Below are 19,529 nucleotides of genomic sequence, written 5' to 3'. Positions count from 1 at the left end.
CATCGCTTCGACCTCTCGGACGACTTCGTCTCGTTGGGCCTCCGGGATCCTATAGGACCTAACCCGGACACACACCCCAGGAGGTGTGTGGACCTCATGTTGGAGAACTGTCGTCCTTCCTGGTACCAGGGAGAACACATCTTGGTTAGCCTCTACGCATTGCTGCACTTCCTGGATTTGTTGGGGTGTAAGTAAGGGTCCTATGTTAACTGACCTCCCTTCCAGTCTATTCCCGCTGTCTTTCCCCAAAGCCACTAGTGCTACCAGCTCCTCCCGTTCTATCCACGGTTTGAGGAGATTAATATGGTACACTTGTTCTTTCTTTCGCTTATGCGGTTGTCTTACTTTATAATTAACTTCTCCTACTGGAGCTATTATCTCATATGGGCCCTGCCATTTAGTAAACAATTTACTTTCGGGGGTTGGCACCAACACCATAACCCTATCCCCTGGGCTAAACTTACGGTGCACCTCCCTCCTGTTATACTGTCCCACTTGGCGTGCCTGTGCTTCCTCCATATGGGCTTTTACTATGGGAGTTATTTTTGCAATTCGATCACGGACCTGTAAAATATAATCGACCACATTACGTCCTGTGGACCTTTGGGCTTCCCATGTTTCCTTTGCCATATCCAATATTCCCCTTGGCTGTCTCCCATACAGTAATTCAAAGGGTGAAAACCCTGTTGAGGACTGTGGTACTTCTCTAATCGCAAACATTAAATAAGGTAACAGGAGGTCCCAGTCCCTCCCGTCCTTGGAAGCTACTTTCTTTAGCATTGATTTCAGGGTCTTATTAAACCTCTCCACCAGCCCATCCGTTTGAGGATGGTACACAGACGTTCTAATGGGGGTAACCTTCAAGGTAGTACAGAAATCCTTCATCAACTGACTCACAAAAGGGGTGCCTTGGTCCGTCAAAACTTCCTTCGGGATACCTACTCGAGAGAACAAGTGTATTAATTCCTTTCTAATTGTTTTAGACGCCGTATTCCGTAAAGGAATGGCTTCAGGATACCTAGTTGCATAGTCTAAAACGACCAAGATGTATTCATGCCCTCGAGCTGACTTATTTAAAGGCCCCACTAAATCCATTGCTATCCTTTCAAACGGCACCTCGATAATAGGTAGAGGCTGCAAAGGTGCTCGTAAACCTGGATTAGGGCTGGCCAACTGACACTCTGGACATGACCTACAATATCGGTCCACTGCCTTTCTAATACCCAACCAATAGAACCTCCTTAATATCCGTTGCAATGTCTTTTCGGACCCCAGATGTCCCCCGAACAAGTGTGAATGTGCCAAATACAACACCTGAGGTTGAAAAGCAGGTGGAACCAGCAACTGTTCTATGGGTTCTTGATTAAATTGGGTGCAGCGATACAGTAGATCATTTTTTATGATAAAGTGCTCAAGTGGGTTAATCACAGCGTTTTCTACCCTAGTACCGTTTACGGATACCACCTTCTCCCGCAGATTCACCAGTGTGGGGTCCTGCTCCTGTTCTCTAGCAAAGTCTTCACTGGGAAGTTGAAGACACTCTTCCCAGGGCCCCTCCCTGGAATTTCCCATTATCACTTCCCCTGTCTCTGCTAAAATGTCTGTCTCGCTGCACTGAGTGTATACCCCCTTGCTATTACGTTTTGTCGATAACCCCATTAGGCTTTGTGCTCTCGAATCTCGTTCTTGTCGCCGCTGTCTGCGGGATTTTCTTTCTTTCACACAATAATTCTCAAAAAATAAATCTGGGTCCGTAAACGGGAAAATGTCATGGGGGCTCTCAGGAGGCATACTTCCGTCCTCAATAGTTACCTTCGGCTTAGCCAATTGCCTATTGAATTTCACCAGGGTGTCAAACCCTGGTATGTTTCTGCCAAGGATTACTTGGTGGGGAAGGTGGGGAACTACTCCAACCCTTAAGTCTACAACCTGGGAACCAACATCAATGGAGACTACAGCAGTTGGGTAGTGTTTCATATCCCCATGAATACAAGTTGAACAGCTGGGTTCAGATAGGCAGAAGCAGGGAAAATAAGAAACTTCGTCAAACACAACCACCAGAAATCCAGACAGCCAACACATTTGAGCCACTTCAACATTTAGATGACCAAAACCAACATCAAGAGAATGAAAGAAACAACACCCAGGACCCTATAAACAGTGCTGACCAGCCAGCAAAAAGAAGGGAGGTCATGATTGTTGGGGACTCCATACTGAGAAACACAGCAAGTTCAGTTCGCAGTTTGGACCCCCTTACTACAACAGTGTGCTGCCTTCCAGGAGCCTCTGTCAAGCACATCACTGAGAACGTGGACAGGCTCCTAGAACGAACAGGAGATGACCCGGTAGTAGTCGTCCACATTGGTACAAACAACATTGGAAGAGACAGGCCAAGATCCCTGCAAAACAAATTCAGAGAGCTAGGAAGGAAATTAAAAGACAAGACCAAAACTGTGGTATTTTCTGGGATACTGCCGGCGCCTTGCAAAGGACCATATGGACAGCTGGAAATACAAAATCAAAATGCATGGCTGAAATCATGGTGCACACAGGAAGGCTTCACCTTTCTTGAACATTGGAGCACTTTCTACAACAAGGACTATCTATACAGGTGGGACGGACTGCACTTAAACAGAAAGGGAACCAATCTACTCGGAGAAAGGATCCTTCAGGCGGTACAGAAGCATTTAAACTAGAAAGGAAGGGGGGAGAAAACAAAAAAACAGAAGGGAGACTACATCAAAACAAGGGCAACAACTCAGGTAAGACCACTATTAAATGTATTTATCTTAATGCTAGAAGTCTCAGAAACAAAATGTTAGAACTTGAAGCTACTGCACTAACAAGCAACTACGATGTGATAGGTGTTACAGAAACTTGGTTGTCTGAGAGTGATGGAGACGAATATAATATTAGTGGGTACACACTGTATAGGAAAGACAGGCAGGACAGAAGAGGCGGAGGGGTAGCGCTATACATAAGAAATAGCCTTGAAGCCCAGGTGTTAAATCAGGACAAAGAAAACAATGCAGAATCAATATGGGTCAGAATAATGGACACAAATTCAAAGGGCATAATAATAGGAGCATGCTATAGACCGCCAAATTCAGATGCTGAGCAAAATAATCTGTTGTACAATGACATTAGAAATGCGTGTAGAAAAGGAGAAGCCATACTAATGGGGGATTTCAACTTCCCCCATATAAAATGGGAAAACCCAATGGGGGGCACGACGGACGAAATTGAAATGGTGGAAATGACAAATGACTGCTTCCTAACGCAATTTGTCAAGGCACCGACTAGAGGGGAGGCATGCCTTGATTTAGTCTTTTCAAATAATGAAGACAGAATAACTAAAACAGAGGTCAGAAAGCCATTGGCAAACTCAGACCACAACATGGTCTCATTTGAAATATTTTTTAAAACCCCAAAAGTAATGACTAAAGCTAAGGTTTACAATTTTAGAAAAGCAAACTATGAAGGTATGAAACAGAGACTAATAGAAGTAGATTGGAGTAAAATAGAGAAAACATCCACAGAAAAAGGGTGGCTGTCTTTTAAAAATGTAGTACTAGAGGCACAAAACAATTACATCCCAAAAGTAGACAAATCTAAATCTAAAACAAAATGGCCAAAATGGTTTAATAGATCAATTAAAAAAAATATTCAGCGAAAAAAGGCACTTTACAGAGCGTTTAAAAGGGACCAAAAACAAAGCACACAGAAAGAGTACTTGGAACTGCAAACACAAGTCAAAAAGGAAGTTAGAAAGGCCAAGAGAGAGATAGAAATCAATATTGCTAAGGGGGCTAAAACCAATTCCAAAATGTTTTTCCAATATTATAACAGCAAGAGAACATTCAAAGAGGAGGTTAAATGTCTAAGAGACACAAATGGCAAAATCATAGATCAAGAAAAAAAAATAGCATATATATTAAATGATTACTTTTCACAGGTTTTTACAAAGGAGGACACGGACAACATGCCCCACATGTCGACCTGTTCCTATCCAGTTTTAAATAACTTTAGCATAACAGAGGCAGAAGTGTTAAAGGGACTAGGAGCTCTTAAAATAAACAAATCCCCTGGGCCGGATGAGATCCTCCCAATAGTACTCAAAGAAATGAAAGAAGTTATTTACAAGCCGCTAACCAAGATCATGCAACAGTCTCTTGACACAGGGGTTGTACCGACAGACTGGAAAATAGCAAACGTAATACCGATCCACATAAAGGGAGACAAAACGGAACCACGTAACTACAGACCAGTAAGCCTGACTTCTATTATATGTAAACTTATGGAAACTATAATAAGATCCAAAATGGAAAATTACCTATATGGTAACAATATCCTGGGAGACAGCCAGCATGGTTTTAGGAAAGGGAGATCATGTCTAACTAACCTACTTGACTTTTTTGAGGATGCAACATTGAAAATGGACAACTGCAAAGCATACGACATGGTTTATTTAGATTTCCAGAAAGCTTTTGACAAAGTCCCGCATAAAAGATTAATCCTCAAACTGAACACAGTAGGGATTCGAGGAAATGCATGCACATGGATTAGGTAGTGGTTAACAGAAAGTATTGATTAGAGGAGAAACCTCAAAATGGAGAGAGGTAACCAGTGGTGTACCACAGAGATCAGTATTAGGTCCTCTGCTTTTCCTAATCTACATTAATGATTTAGATTCTGGTATAGTAAGCAAACTTGTTAAATTTGCAGACGACACAAAAATAGGAGGAGTGGCAAACACTGTTGCAGCAGCAAAGGTCATTCAAAGTGTGCATTATAAATAGGGCTTCTGATTTTCGGTTTTAACCGATAAAACCCAATAAAACACCCCTGATACAAAAAAAATGAAGGTCAGATGAAAAATAAAGAGAGACAGAATGAAGGGTGGTAATAGAGAAGGTCAGACAGCTAATGAACAGCTAGGAGGCAGAATGAAGGGAGGTGTGTATATATATACTAGCTGAAGTAAATAGGGCTTCTGATTTTCAATATTTCATGCATGACAAATGGGGGAATGGTAGCCTTATGGTTTCCTATAAGTTACCAATGTACATGGCTACTGTAGTGATCCAGCAATGGGGTTACTAAATAAAGTCAAAATTTTGGATCCAAACATAGCCCTGGACCTTCCCCTGGATGAAAGAGGAGGCCGTGCAAAGTTTGGTTACACTGGCTCCTGCGGGGTCCGGATGCAGAAAGGAACAGACAGACAGACAAACTTTCTTCTTTATATATTATGATAGAGAAGGTCACACAGCTAATGAACAGCTTAGGAGACTGACTTTCTTTCCCTGCAGGCTTTTTGATTTTGTCATACCAATAAAATAAATAAATACCTACGTTACATACATACATAAATACACCCGATTATCTCAACGCCTTTTTTTATAGGCATGAATATCAATAATGATTTGTAATGAAGTATAACTACCATAGCTATGAAAAGGTTCTATATCTATGATAACTACTAACATAGCATTTTTACAAAAAGTCATAAGTTATATTACCTTATAATAATAATAATAATAATAATAATAATAATAATAATAATAATAATGTATTTATTTAGCTGATGCTTTTCTCCAAAGTGACTGACAGGGTACAATTAATTATTTTTACATACAAATGCTGGTACCCATTTATACAATTGTGTTTTTACTGGTGTACCCTGGGTAAAGTACCTTGCTCAGGGTACAGCAGCAGTTTCCCCCACCTGGGATATCACAGCCTCAACATTTGTGTAACTTTACATTGGAAATGATTGGGCTAAATATTCTAAGAGCTGTATTTTAAAAAAAAAAATTAAATAAATAAATAAATAAATAGTGAGTAACCTTACAAAAGAGATATGAGAAACCTTTACAGATCAAGTACTGCACAGATTAATAAAAAAAGCAAACGGCAACAAAAATAAACAGCAAACTGATAGAACACTGACATTCTGATTTTAATGAGATTTGGAAAAACAGGAACAATTTAGTGTCTTAGCTCTATAGGGAGGAAATATACGAGACATCCCATTCGTCATCATCATCTTCATCTTATAGGCTGTGACTTACCACTTCACCTCGGGGGACCTTGTCGTGCAGCTTGATAATAAGTAACAACATTTTTAAATGTTCCTGTTTCTGTTACAAATAGAGTTATTTGCTATGCAGGTGTGCACTCTCCAGTAATAATATTATGTGTGGGTGTGTCTGCAGTAATCCCAGTGAAAAGCTTTTACATAAATCACCATTACACAGAATTCTGCATTTGGAGATTATTAAAAAAAAAAAAAAAAAAAAAAAAAATAGCTTCAGTGTGTTTCTAAAACTCAGATGTACAAGACTAGCGACCCCCTTTTTATCACCAGCTACCCAAATTCGTTCAAGAAAACTCCATATCCCATATGGCACTGCGCTGGTCACGTTAAGGTCACAAGCGCATTAACTGCTGTTTACAGTTAAACAGCAATCATGAGCAAATTAAAAAAAAAATGTTTAATCAAACTTGATGTAGTCAGATGCTGACGATGCAAATAATGTAGTGCCAGGTAGCAGTACAACTGTTGAGACTTAAACTGACAGCACAGAGCCACATGCGAATGCAACTTATTGCAATTATACAGTAGTATGCAAAAAGCCTGCTGAGTACACGCGGCTGTAAAGTAAGTGCATTATTAAATGTGAAAAGAAAACGTTCATGGTAAGCTTGTCTTCTACCATTATTTACACTGTGCTCTGCTTTGCATGTTAACTTTACTTCCTGGTATGTGTGGTTTACATACAAAGCTTAACATGACCATTGGAATATACCAGTCAATTATATGTTTTTATACTAATATTGCAAATCAGTTTTTACAGCAGTTCTTTGATGCTTTTGTAAAGTATTGTTCCCTTCAACTTCACAAACTTTGTTTTATTATTATTACTCCACATCGTTGCACAGACTCCACATAAGTAAACAGAAAATTCAAATACACTGTCTATTAATGAGAAGTCTATGTATAAGTGTAAAATATATTTAAAATGTGATCATACTTGGAAATGTTTGCTTTAATAATAGAGCATGTTGCAAATACTAAGATGGTTTGCAAACCTAAAACTTACACAAAGAAACCGACAATGGAAAAAATGATGTACTTTCCATTGCATATGTATACAGATATTTTAACTCAGCATTCCAGGAAAATAACAATGGAAACTAAAAACAAAAAACTATGTTTTTAGTGACAGTAAGAGCTGACAAAGCTGAAAAACACTGGAAATTGTTAGATAAAACCTGTGGCAACCTACATACATGTTCAAGGCGTGTCCATTTCTGCTAAACCAACAAAAAAACTGCTGTAAACATGAATCTCTTCTGCTAAAAATCAACAAAACAAACCCCATGACTGACACTATGTTACGTGATTTCAATGATCTAATTACTATGCCACACATGCATCACGTTTATTTTCCAGCATATTAAACACAAGTATGGCTTTTGTCAACAAAATAAATAAATAATAGCTCAAAGGGTTTAAAACAAAGGTTAATGTTTGTATGCTTGAAAAAGAAAAGTACAGAAGAAGTACATTGTTTCACTTCACATGTGTTCATATTCGAATTGTTCTGATGATCTTTTACAATTCACAGGTCAATGGTTTTAGTCAAACAGCAGTGATCTTTCTTAACTTCTAAAGCAGTGGTTCACAACCCTGCTCATGGGGACCCCTTGTGGCTGCTGGGCTTTCTTCCAACTGAGCTCTCAGTTACTTAAATGAAGACTTAATTGAACTAACAATTTGGTTAATCACATTTTTAAACTATTCTTCAGCTTATAAGACGTTGGAGATTTCAAGTTCTATTCAATTTCATACAGAACTTGAAATCTCCATCTCTTTCAAATCATTCAACAGCTTTGATTAGGCCAATTGTTAGATTTAATTGAGTGTTCAATAAAGAAATTGAGTTGGGAAAAAAGTAACAGCAGACACAGGGGGTCCTAGGACCAGGACTGATATCTTTTGACTGTGTCTGTGTTTTGTGTGTGTGTTTAACTGTGTCTATTATTTCGGGACTGCAGCCTGTTGTTTATTGAACTGTGCAATACACATCGCTGTGTATTGCCAGCCCTCCATTTCTTTACTGTTGTCATCAGACTTTGGATTATAAATACACCTCCATTTCACCAGTACTGTGTTGTTTGTCATTGTATTGAGCACTGCATCACCTCTACACCTGCGCACTGCAAACCACTTTGCCACACACAGTTAAACCACGGGGTTCAGTCCCGAAATAATAATACTAATAATGACACACACTTTATACACACACGATCACAAGTCCAATAGTGAGTGCTGTTAGTGCAAGTGGTGATTTAATACAAGAATCGGTGACAGTAGTGCAGTGTAGTCTGGGTTTGATGCTGGCCTAGCACGACAGCTCCTGGATAATTAGAGAGGAGGCTGTGTGGTCCAGTAGTTAAAGAAAAGGGCTTGTAACCAGGAGGTCCCCGGTTCAAATCCCACCTCAGCCACTGACTCATTGTGTGACCCTGAGCAAGTCACTTAACCTCCTTGTGCTCCGTCTTTTGGGTGAGACGTAATTGTAAGTGACTCTGCAGCTGATGCATAGTTCACACACCCTAGTCTCTGTAAGTTGCCTTGGATAAAGGCATCTGCTAAATAAACAAATAATAATAATAATCAGTCTTGGTTGTCAGTCCAGTCACCACTGCCCCACCCCTAGTTCTGCATTCATGGAACATGAAGAATATTGAAGGAAGCAAGCAAGGGCTCTGAGTGATGAGATTAAACAGGGGTACAAATGATGGGGGAGGGGGAGATGCAGTATCCTTCTGATAAAATCATGGATAGGGGATAGGGGGACCGCGAGCGTCCAGCGCCCGGACGGGGGGGCCGCGAGCGTCCAGTGCCCGGACGGGGGGGCCGCGAGCGTCCAGCGCCCGGACGGGGGGGCCGCGAGCGTCAGGCGCCCGGACTGGGGGGACCGCGAACGTCCAGCGCCCGAGAGGCAGCTGTTGCCATCTCCACCAGCAGAGTTAAAATACTTGCTGTCCCCATCTCCACCAGCAGAGGGAAAATGCCTGCTGTCTCCACTTCCACCAGCAGAGGGTGAATGCCTGCTGGTACCATTTCCCCCACCATCACCATCACGAGGAGAGGAGCCGGAGCTGCCTCTGCCTCCACCATCACCACCAGCAGAGGGAGTATGCCTGCTGTCCCCATCACAACCAGCAGAGGAAGAATGCCTGCTGGTTTCCCCATCACAACCAGCAGAGGAAGAATGCCTGTTGGTTTCCCCTTCCGAGACAGAGGGAGAACCGCACCAGTCCCCTGCAAGTGATGTAGAGCTGCACCAGTCCCCTGCAAGAGAGGGAGAGCCGCACCAGTCCCCTGCAAGTGAGATAGAGCCGCACCAGTCCCTTGCAAGAGATGGAGAGTCGCACCAGTCCCCTGCAAGAGCAGGAGACTACACGCTGCTCCCACCTCCATCGCCAGGAGACTACACGCTGCTCCCACCTCTGTCGCCAGGAGAGTACACGCTGCTCCCACCTCCAACACAAGGAGCAGAGCAGCAGGAGCTGCCTCTGCCTCCTCCACCAGCAGAGGGTGAATACCTGCTGGTTCCGCCTTCACTGTTGTGGGAGGACTGCCTGCCCCTCCCACCTCCACCAGCAGCAGGTGAAAACCTGCTGGTTCCACCTTCACCGCTGTGGGAAGATTGCTTGCCGCTCCCACTTCCACCACCACAGGAGCTGCAGCTGAGTTTCGCACCGCCCAAGGATGCCTGCCTCGCACCACCCAAGGATGCCAGTCTCGCATCGCCTGGGGCTGCCTGTTGCTCCGCATCGCCTGGGGTTGCCTGTTGCTCCGCATCACCTGAGGCTGCCTGTTGCTCTGCATTGCCTGGGGCGGCCTGTTGCTCCGCATCGCCTGGGGCTGCCTGTTGCTCTGCATCGCAGCAGGAAGTACTGTGGCCAGAACCCCACCAAGGGAAGCTGCCGGCCATGAAGAAGGGGGAGGATGTCTGGAGACCACCAACCCCAGCAGCAGTTTCGCTGCAGGAGATCGTGGGGGAGGTCAGGAGACCTACTTCCACTGCAGCACGTGCGCTGCAGGAAGTACTGTGACTGGAGCCCCACAAAAGGGAGCTGTCGGCTACGAAGAAGAGGGGAGGTCAGAAGACCACCCCCCAAGCAGCCTTTCCGCTGCCAGGACTGCCCTGGCTGAAGGAGTCAGTCTGGGAGCTGTCAGCACATCTGCTGACAGCATGGCCAGTAGCAGCCTGGCTACTGGCAACATTGCCGCCCATGAACCCCTTGAAGTCCCTGTTCTTGGCCCAGGACTTTGAGCGAGACTTTTGGGATTTTAAGGGGGGAGGTGGCTGTTGAGGCCATGTGTGCTGCGCACAAGGGGGGGTATATGTGGCAATGTGCCCCGCCCCTGTGTGCATTTGTGTTATATGTTGTATGTTACGTGTGTTAATATTGGTGTATTGTAGTTGGTACATGGGATATAATGTGGGTAATGAGCATGAGTATTTAAAATGTATAAATGTATTTAGGCACAGGATTGCTCTTCACGTGCATTTAAAGTATTTAATATGTGAGCATGAGGTTGCACATAATTAATTCACGTGCTGGGATTCAAGTGAATAATTAATTAGTAATTGAATTGAACAGTATATATAGATGCACGTTTTATTCACTCGGGATGTGTGTTTGGTGAGTGGAGAACGGGTGTGGAGAGGAGAAAGGAAAATAGACGAAAATAATAAGTATTTGTACTCATCGTGTTTGTTTGTCTCTTAGTGCACCGTTTGTTTGAGTGTTAGTCCATTTTGTGTGTCTATTTATTTTGGCGTAAGTGCCGTGTCCTGTCTTCTGTTTTGTTTAAACCTTTTATTTTGTTCAATTAAAACACTGAGCGCTGCCGCGACTCAGTTTCAACTCACTCCACTACTGTCTCTGTGTATTCCTTTCTGGTCTGAGGTCACCCACTATAGCCTGCTTGTCACACGTGGTGTCAGAAGGATTTAACCCCTGAAATACCCCAGTTACTTATGCAATTTGCGTTACATTTGCAGGATGCGCTTAAGAAGCTGGAATGCGAATAAGAAGCTGGAATGCGAATAAGAAGCTGGAATGAGAATGAGAAGCCGACTTCAGCATCATATTTTGGACCCCGTTTATCAACAAGAGCAAAGGGATTCCTATGCATTTTTATGTTGACACTTTGGGGTGCTGCTGCTCGTGGGGTAGTGAGCAAGGCGTCTAAGGGGGATAAAAGGGGCATCAAAAGACATGTCCCCATGTGTTCTGTATTGGTTATATTGGGCTATGCTTTGGGGTGCTGCTGCTCACGGGGTACGGCTTCCTCATTAAAATATGTAGTGTTTGTGGAGAGAGGGGTGATAACCTATCTAGGGATACCTCGATATATAGTGAGCAAAACATCTAAGGAGGTCAAAAACAAGCAAAACAAGCAGGTAATATATGGGGCACTGCTAAGCTGCTGATGCAGATTTTTTATTAATATTTTCATTTTTCTTGAAAGAGGGAGCAATTATCTTTTAAATGGTAGCAATATATTTATTGAGAAAGATGTGTAAGTGAGTTCAAACACACAGAAAAAGGACACGCTGCTTTGTGAACTATACCACGAATAAGGAACCGGGAATAAGTAACCAACTTCCAGGTGGTTCGGTGGTTGAGGTTAACCTTACTTTAGTTTTATAATTTATTATTTCTAATTTTAACTTCCAGGTGGTATTGGTATTTAACTTGCGTACTAGTTTAGTACACCACCGTAATACCCACGGGATCATCCCCAGTTAGTACGCTGCTTTCAATTCATTGCAATTGACCCTGTGTGACTAGTTGAGTGTTGTTATTTGTAATCACATTATTATTATTATTATTATTATTATTATTATTATTATTATTATTATTATTATTATTATTATTATTATTGACACTAGTATTTGTTTTACCTGTGTTATTTTAAATTGGTTTCCACTGATTATTATTATTTGGCACGATGTATGTGCTGTCACAAATAATCTGCTCTAGTTGTAGTTTGTTTAATGCCTTCCATACATAGAGGTGTGTGGCAGAGCAGGGCTCTGCTCTTGTAAATATTGGTAGGGATGGGGTTAAATTCTCCTCCCTGCCCAGGTTTATTGTGTCAGGTGGGAATAATTAGCAATCAATCAGCACCCAGCCACCTGACATAAAAGGAGGCCTCAGCTCCTCAGTAGAGAGAAGTAGTTGAGGAAGCAGGGGTGGTTTTCTTTGTGTGCTGGGTTTTGTTCATTTTGCAGTCCAGTGAAGGCAAAGCTCAGCCTGTTTATTTTGTGTTTTCTATTTAATAAAAGGATTTTTGTTTGAACTGCAGTCTGTCTGTTTGAACTGCAGTTCAAATGGTGCTTGAGCAGTGTGATTCTGATAAACACTGGGGAACTCAGGAAAGAGAAAAGGATGTGAGGGTTACAGAAGAAGTCAAAGTGATAACTAGACAGGTGAAAGAGGAACTCAAACTGGAAAATGTTTTATTTTTGGATAGGACAGATTTTCTAGCATTTATGGTGGAAGTGGTTAATTGTGCCTCTCATACAAGTAAGAGGACAGAGCGAATTCAAATAAGTGAAAGCCGCTGAAAGACATTTGAAATATTGTGAAATTAGTCCAGAGCATAAACATGAAGTGTTAAATGAAATAAATAAAAATGAGTAGTCCTTTAATAATGGTATTACTCTTTTTACAATGGAATGTGCATAGCTTAATTGCATATGGTCAAGAGTGTAAAACATATATTCATTCTTTTCCAGGTGTAATTTGTGTGCAAAAAACATGGTTAAAAAGCATTTAGACTTCAGAATTCCTGGCTATGTTATGATTAGGAAGGATAAGGAAGAAGAACATGGGGGTGGAGTTTGTATGTGTATCAAGGAAGGAATCCAGTACTCTCAGGGTGTAGTTCAATGTAAGAAGCTAGAAAGTATTAACAACATAAGAAAGTTTACAAACAAGAGGAGGCTATTCAGCCCATCTTGCTCGTTTGGTTGTTAGTAGTGTATTGATCCCAGAATCTCATCAAGCAGCTTCTTGAAGGATCCCAGGGTGTCAGCTTCAACAACTGCTTCAACAATTACTGGGGAGTTGGTTCCAGACCATCACAATTCTCTGTTTAAAAAAAGTGCCTCCTATTTTCTGTTCTGAATGCCCCTTTATCTAATCTCCATTTGTGACCCCTGGTCCTTGTTTCTTGTTTCAGGTCAAAAAGGTCCCCTGGGTCGACATTGTCTACACCTTTTAGGATTTTGAATGTTTGAATCAGATCGCCGCGTAGTCTTCTTTGTTCAAGACTGAATAGATTCAATTATTTTAGCCTGTCTGCATATGACATGCCTTTTAAACCCGGGATAATTCTGGTTGCTCTTCTTTGCACTCTTTCGAGAGCAGCAATATCCTTTTTGTAACAAAGTGACCAGAATTGAACACAATATTCAAGGTGAGGTCTTACTAATGCATTGTAAAGTTTTAGCATTACTTCCCCTGATTTAAATTCAACACTTCTCACAATATATCCAAGCATCTTGTTGGCCTTTTTTATAGCTTCCCCACATTGTCTAGATGAAGACATTTCTGAGTCAACATAAACTCCTAGGTCTTTTTCATAGTTCCCTTCTTCAATTTCAGTATCCCCCAGATGATATTTATAATGCACATTTTTACTGCCTGCATGCAATTCTTTACACTTTTCTCTATTAAATGTCATTTGCCATGTGTCTGCCCAGTTCTGAATGCTGTCTAGATCATTTTGCATGACCTTTGCTGCTGCAACAGTGTTTGCCACTCCAACTATTTTTGTGTCATCTGCAAATTTATCAAGTTTGCTTACTATATCATAATCTAAATCATTAATGTAGATTAGGAAAAGCAGAGGACCTAATACTGATCTCTGTGGTACACCACTGGTTACCTCGCTCCATTTTGAGGTTTCTCCTCTAATCAGTACTTTCTGTTAACCACTCCCTAATCCATGTGCATGCATTTCCTCGAATCCCTACTGTGTTCAGTTTGAGGATTAATCTTTTATGCAGGACTTTGTCAAAAGCTTTCTGGAAATCTAAATAAACCATGCCGTATGCTTTGCAATTATCCATTGTCAATGTTGCATCCTCAAAAAATTCATGCAGATTAGTTAGACACAATCTCCCTTTCCTAAAACCATGCTGACTGTCTCCCAGCATATTGTTACCATATAGGTAATTTTCCGTTTTAGATCTTATTATAGTTTACATATAATAGAAGTCAGGCTTATTGGTCTGTAGTTACCTGGTTCGGTTTTGTTTCCCTTTTTTTGGATTGGTATTACTTTCGCAATTTTCCAGTCTGTCGGTACAACCCCTGTGTCAAGAGACTGTTGCATGATCTTGGTTAGCGGTTTGTAAATAACTTCTTTCATTTAGTAAATATTGTAGTAAACCATGGAAAAATGAGGATAGTGAATTTTTACAATCCATGTAAAGGATACAAAAGAACTTAAATTGGTGGTTACAACAGATGCTAATATGCCAGTTTAGGTCTGTGGGGATTTGAATGGACATAATGAGCTGTGGGGTAGTGGAAAAAGGGATAGAAATGGGAGTATGTGGCAAAGTGGTTTGCAGTGTGCAGGTGTAGAGGTGATGCAGTGCTCAGGAATAACAGACACAAGACAGTTCACAGTGAAAAACAGCTCTTTTATTAATTGGTCTGGCAACTAGCGACTCTTCAATAATAACTGGCTCTACACACCAATGTGTATCGCTCAGTTAATGCGTATTAACTCAGTGCATGATTAGGATTCTGATGTTGGTGAATTTTGCAGGTAAAAAAAAAAACACAAACTGTTTTTCATTCCTACAGTATATTCATCAATGCCATGCGTAGGAAGGTAGTAAGCTACTTAGCGTTACATATTTTTCATAGCATATGGTATTTATAGTGCACATTTTTAGTGCCTGCGTGCAGTACCTTAGACTTTTCTCTATTAAACATCATTTGCCATGTGACTGCCCAGTACTGAATGCTGTCTAGATCATTTTGAATGACCTTTACTGCTGCAACAGTGTTTACCACTCTATCTCATGCTATTTTTGTGTTGTCTGCAAATTTAAAAAGTTTGCTTAATATACCATAATCTAAATCATTAATGTAGATTAGGAATAGCAGAGGACTTAATACTGATCCCTGTGGTACAACACTGGTTACCTCGCTCCATTTTGAGGTTTCTCCTATAATCAGTACATTCTGTTTTCTACATGTTGACCACTCCCTAATTCATGTGCATGCATTTACTTGAATCCCTACTGCTTTCAGTTTGAGAATTAATCGATTATGTGGGACTGTGACAGAGATCGAATGACTCTTGGTGTTAGATCTCCCTACCGATCTGTGAGGGCACTGTGTAAAAGAACAGAGTACCCTGGAATAAATGGCGTGACAATTTATTCCCAGGGTTAGGTTGAAGTCGGCCATCTAGAAAAGGGGCGGAGCTATGGTACCCGAACTCAATGACCAGGACGGGAAACAGCGTGACATCCGTGGATTGGAGAAGCGGATGCGCTCGTTAACCAAGGGGTTATGAGGGAGGGTATAAATAGGGGTTGTAGTGAAAGTAATCTGTTCCTTTGTAAATGGTTAGAACAACCTAGAAGGAGACCCTGTGATACGAGAAACGTGAGTGTTGTGTTTGTTTTGTTTGACTAGTTAAAACTGTTTGTTTGTTATTTAGACTACTAACACGATCCAGAGCTGTACACGAGACTGTCGAAACGTGTTGTTGTCTATATACACACACACACTTTTTTTTCTTTATGAATATCTTACAAATAGGTGTAATTGAATCTACTAATTTAACTACTTAATTAAGAGAGATTATATATATAAATAGGGGTCGTTCTTAAATAGCAAACACTATCCACCTGACGAAGACACGAGAGTGTCGAAACACGTAGTCTTGTACAGCTATCTGTTTATATGCTGCTTCTGTTTTTAACAATAAAATGCAATAAGTTTTAATAAGTAATTTGTAGTGGTCATGTTCTTATAAATATAAGTTACATGATGAGTGTGCAACCAAGACGTCTCTAAAAAGAGTCTACCATCAATACTGGGTTCAATCACTGTACAAGCAGCAAGACCACAACGTTATGTTAATGGGGCCCCTTGTGATGTTTGTTTATCCAAACTGTACTGTTTCCTGTTAGAATCGCAGGATAAGAGGATTTGGATCCACTTTTGAAAGTGAATGGCAGAGAGATTAAACTTGCACTACCTTTTTAAACCCCTATCTGAGTCCTCTGTAGCTCACTCCTCATACAGCACAATAGCTACAGAGATGGGCAGTAGTAATAATGCATCACACAGACTGAAGTGTGAAACCCCACTTCCTCTAGCCCCTGCCCAGCCCTGCAGAGTCTGTACTGTTAATATAAGAGTGTGAGGAGCTCATCTACCCAAGGCATGGGATATGCATCAAACTTGGAGATGGCATTAACCTTTCTGAAATCCATGCAGAACCGAGTGGAGCCGTCCTCTTAGGCACCATCACTATCGGGCTGCTCCACTCGCTCCGGGAAGGTTCAATGACTCACTAACCCACGGAGTTCCCACTTCTGATCAGGAAGTAATTGTTCCCCCATCGGAATGTTAACTGTAGCTGGTGTACTGACAGAGGGACCAAAATCCTCTTCTATTCTGTCATTGGCTATAAACAGGGCCTCCCTTTCATTGTAGGGTTTTAATAAATTAATATGATAAATTTCAGTTTTATTATGGCAATCGGGTTGTCTGATTTCTAGTTTAACATTACCAATTGCCCGCATCACCTCATATGGTCCCTGCCACTTAGCGTACAGTTCAGACTCCGAAGTGGAAAGTAGCAGCAGTACCTTATCTCCTTGCTGAAAAGTCTGAATCCATGCTTGTTTATTGTACTGCTGCTCTTGCCGATGCTGAGCCTGTTTTAAGTTCTTGTACGCCAGATGACCAACCAATTGCAGGTGATCTCTCAACATAATTACATATTTCACTATGTTTTTAGCATCTTTATTTTGCTCTTCCCATCCTTCCTTTACAAGATCAAGGACACCTCATGGTTGTCTCTCATACAGCAGCTCAAAGGGAGAAAACCCGGCACCTCTGACACTGAAAACATCAGGTAGGGAAGGAGTTTAGCCCAATGTTTTTGCTCCTGGTTGACAAACCGCCTCAGCATCTGCTTCAATGTCTGATTAAAACGGTCCACCAAACCATCCGATTGCGGGTGATAAACGGAGGTCCGAATGGATCGAATTTGTAATAATTTATACAGTTCCTTTAAACACCGTGACATAAAATTAGTTCCGTGATCAGTCAGAATTTCTTTGGGGATCCCTACTCTCGCTATGATCTGCACTAACTCTTGCAATCGTCATTGCACTAGTGGACCTCAATGGTACTGCCTCTGGATATCTGGTCGCGTAGTCCACCACTACTAAAATATGCATAAATCCACAGTCAGACTGGCTCAATGGGCCCACTATATCCATTGCAATGCGTTCAAATGGGGATATTGATCAGGGGCAGTGGAACCAATGGGGCAGGGCGAACCCGCCCCGGCGCTACTTGTTGGCACTCTCTACAGGTCGCCACATACCGCTTCACCTCACTGTACACTCCAGCCCAGTAAAATCGAGCCAATATTCGTTCCCGAGTCTTTTCGCTACCTAAGTGGCCCGAACAAGGGCCATTATGAGCCAACCGCATGATCTCATGTCGAAAAGACAAGTAACTGTGTTACAGTCGGCCCTGTGCTTGGGGCTCGGGATACTCTATACAGCAAATGCCCAAGCACAATGTGGTGAGGGTATGTGAGCGGCCGATTGCCATCTACTTCCTTCCCCTCGATAGACCGAACCTGTCCCCAGAGGTTAGCCAGCGTAGGATCATTTTTATTGCTCGTACGCTAGATCAACATCTTGGTCCCAGACCTTCGGTACATCGAGCGGGGATATGATAGCTTCAGCACTAGGGGTCTCAGTAACCCGGCCTGGTCGGTCACACTGGATCCCAATCCCCTTTCCCTGGCGGTTATCAGACGTGGAGGAGTCTCCCACCAAACCCCAACCTCGTGTCATTGATGTGCCCTCCCATTTTTCCACCCTTCTCTCTCGTTTAGTTTTTTTGGGGCGGAACCGAGAGGAGAACAGATCAGCAGGCAGCGGAAAAATATCCCCAATAGTTTCTCCTGCTGCTCCTATGGTCTTACCGGAGACTGGCTCTACCTTTTGGTTTATAATTGTTTTGAAACATGGCCAGTCTCGACCTAAAATAACCGGGTATGGCAACCTTTTTGCCACTGTCACAATTACACGGCGGGTGAGACTATCAATTGTCACATCTAATTTAGTGAGGGGGTAGTCCTTGTTATCTCCATGGATACAGGCGATGACCACTAACCCACGTGACCACCAAGGTACCCATTCTAAGAGAGTTTCTGAAATCAAGATCTGCCCACACCCTGAGTCCACTAATGTGTGGGTGCTCACATTACCAACCCGCACATCAACAATACAAGGTCCCTCCCAATCATTAGCCCTGGACTTACCTGTCGCCGGTATCAAATAATGCGACGCCGCACCAAACTCCATTGCTGACGGGCAATTTCGGGCAAGGTGGCCGACCCCATGGCACCGGTAACACTCCAGAGGAAAAGGCGCCCACGGAGCTTGATTGTCCCGCTGCCGACCTGGCAGCGGGGAGGGGGCCCCTGTTCTACCCCAGCTGGGGGTTGACCTCGGCCTCCAGTGTTGTGGAGCGAGGCCACCCGTTGGGGAACGAGAGGGTGCTGGTCCAGACGTGAAGGGTGTGCGTGGGTGAAGGGGCCCCGGCCTTGGGCCCGCCATCCTGCGTCTGATGAAGGAAGGCGTCGGCGTTGGATGTATCGGGGTGGGCAACGGTGTGGGCATAGAGTCCTCGTACCCCTCGGCCAACCTGACCGCTGCATCCAGCGTGGTGGGCCGGTGCCGGCTGACCCAATTACTGGCCTCTGGCCCCAGCAATTGCACAAATTGTTCAATGGTGACACTCTCAGTCACCTCCTCTGCTGTGCGTTCACCAGGGCAGAGCCACTGGGTCACCTGGTCCACCAACTGTGGGGCCATTACTCGGGGTCGGACTCCTTCGGGGCGTTGGTACTCCCGGAACCAGCAGCGGTGCGTCTCCTCGTGATGTCCAGGAGGGTTCATCCCTCCTCCAGCGACATCTTCACCACTTTAGGTGTCGGAGGCGCCACTGCTGGTTCGGCCACCGGTTCCCTCCTCTGGTTGGCAACGAGGAACATGGCATTCATCCTTTCCATCACCGCTGCCAAGCCTCCATGATAGTATTTAATGCTACAGGGTCCATTGTGAAATCCCGTTTCTGACACCACTTGTGAACAGGATGTGAGTGGTGCAAATATAAGGCAATGTCCAGACAAGAGTTCTCCCAAAATG

At 42.9% G+C, this 19,529-nt stretch overlaps 1 protein-coding gene across 3 annotated transcripts in view; it reads left to right on the top strand.

Moving 5' to 3' along the window:
• Positions 1–13,303: 13,303 nt before the first annotated feature.
• Positions 13,304–19,529, top strand: part of LOC117425268 (CD209 antigen-like protein E) — a 54,721-nt gene continuing 48,495 nt past the window's right edge. For all 3 annotated transcript variants that reach the window (XM_058993531.1, XM_058993530.1, XM_058993529.1), the window contains exon 1: positions 13,304–13,516. The gene's annotated coding sequence lies outside the window, so the exon portion shown is untranslated. The remainder of the gene's footprint in view (positions 13,517–19,529) is intronic.

Source organism: Acipenser ruthenus, chromosome 20 (genome assembly GCF_902713425.1).
Source record: "Acipenser ruthenus chromosome 20, fAciRut3.2 maternal haplotype, whole genome shotgun sequence".
NCBI classification, from domain to species: Eukaryota; Metazoa; Chordata; class Actinopteri; order Acipenseriformes; family Acipenseridae; genus Acipenser; species Acipenser ruthenus.
Note: the sequence above shows the minus strand (reverse complement) of the source record. Positions and strands in the feature narration are given on the sequence as shown.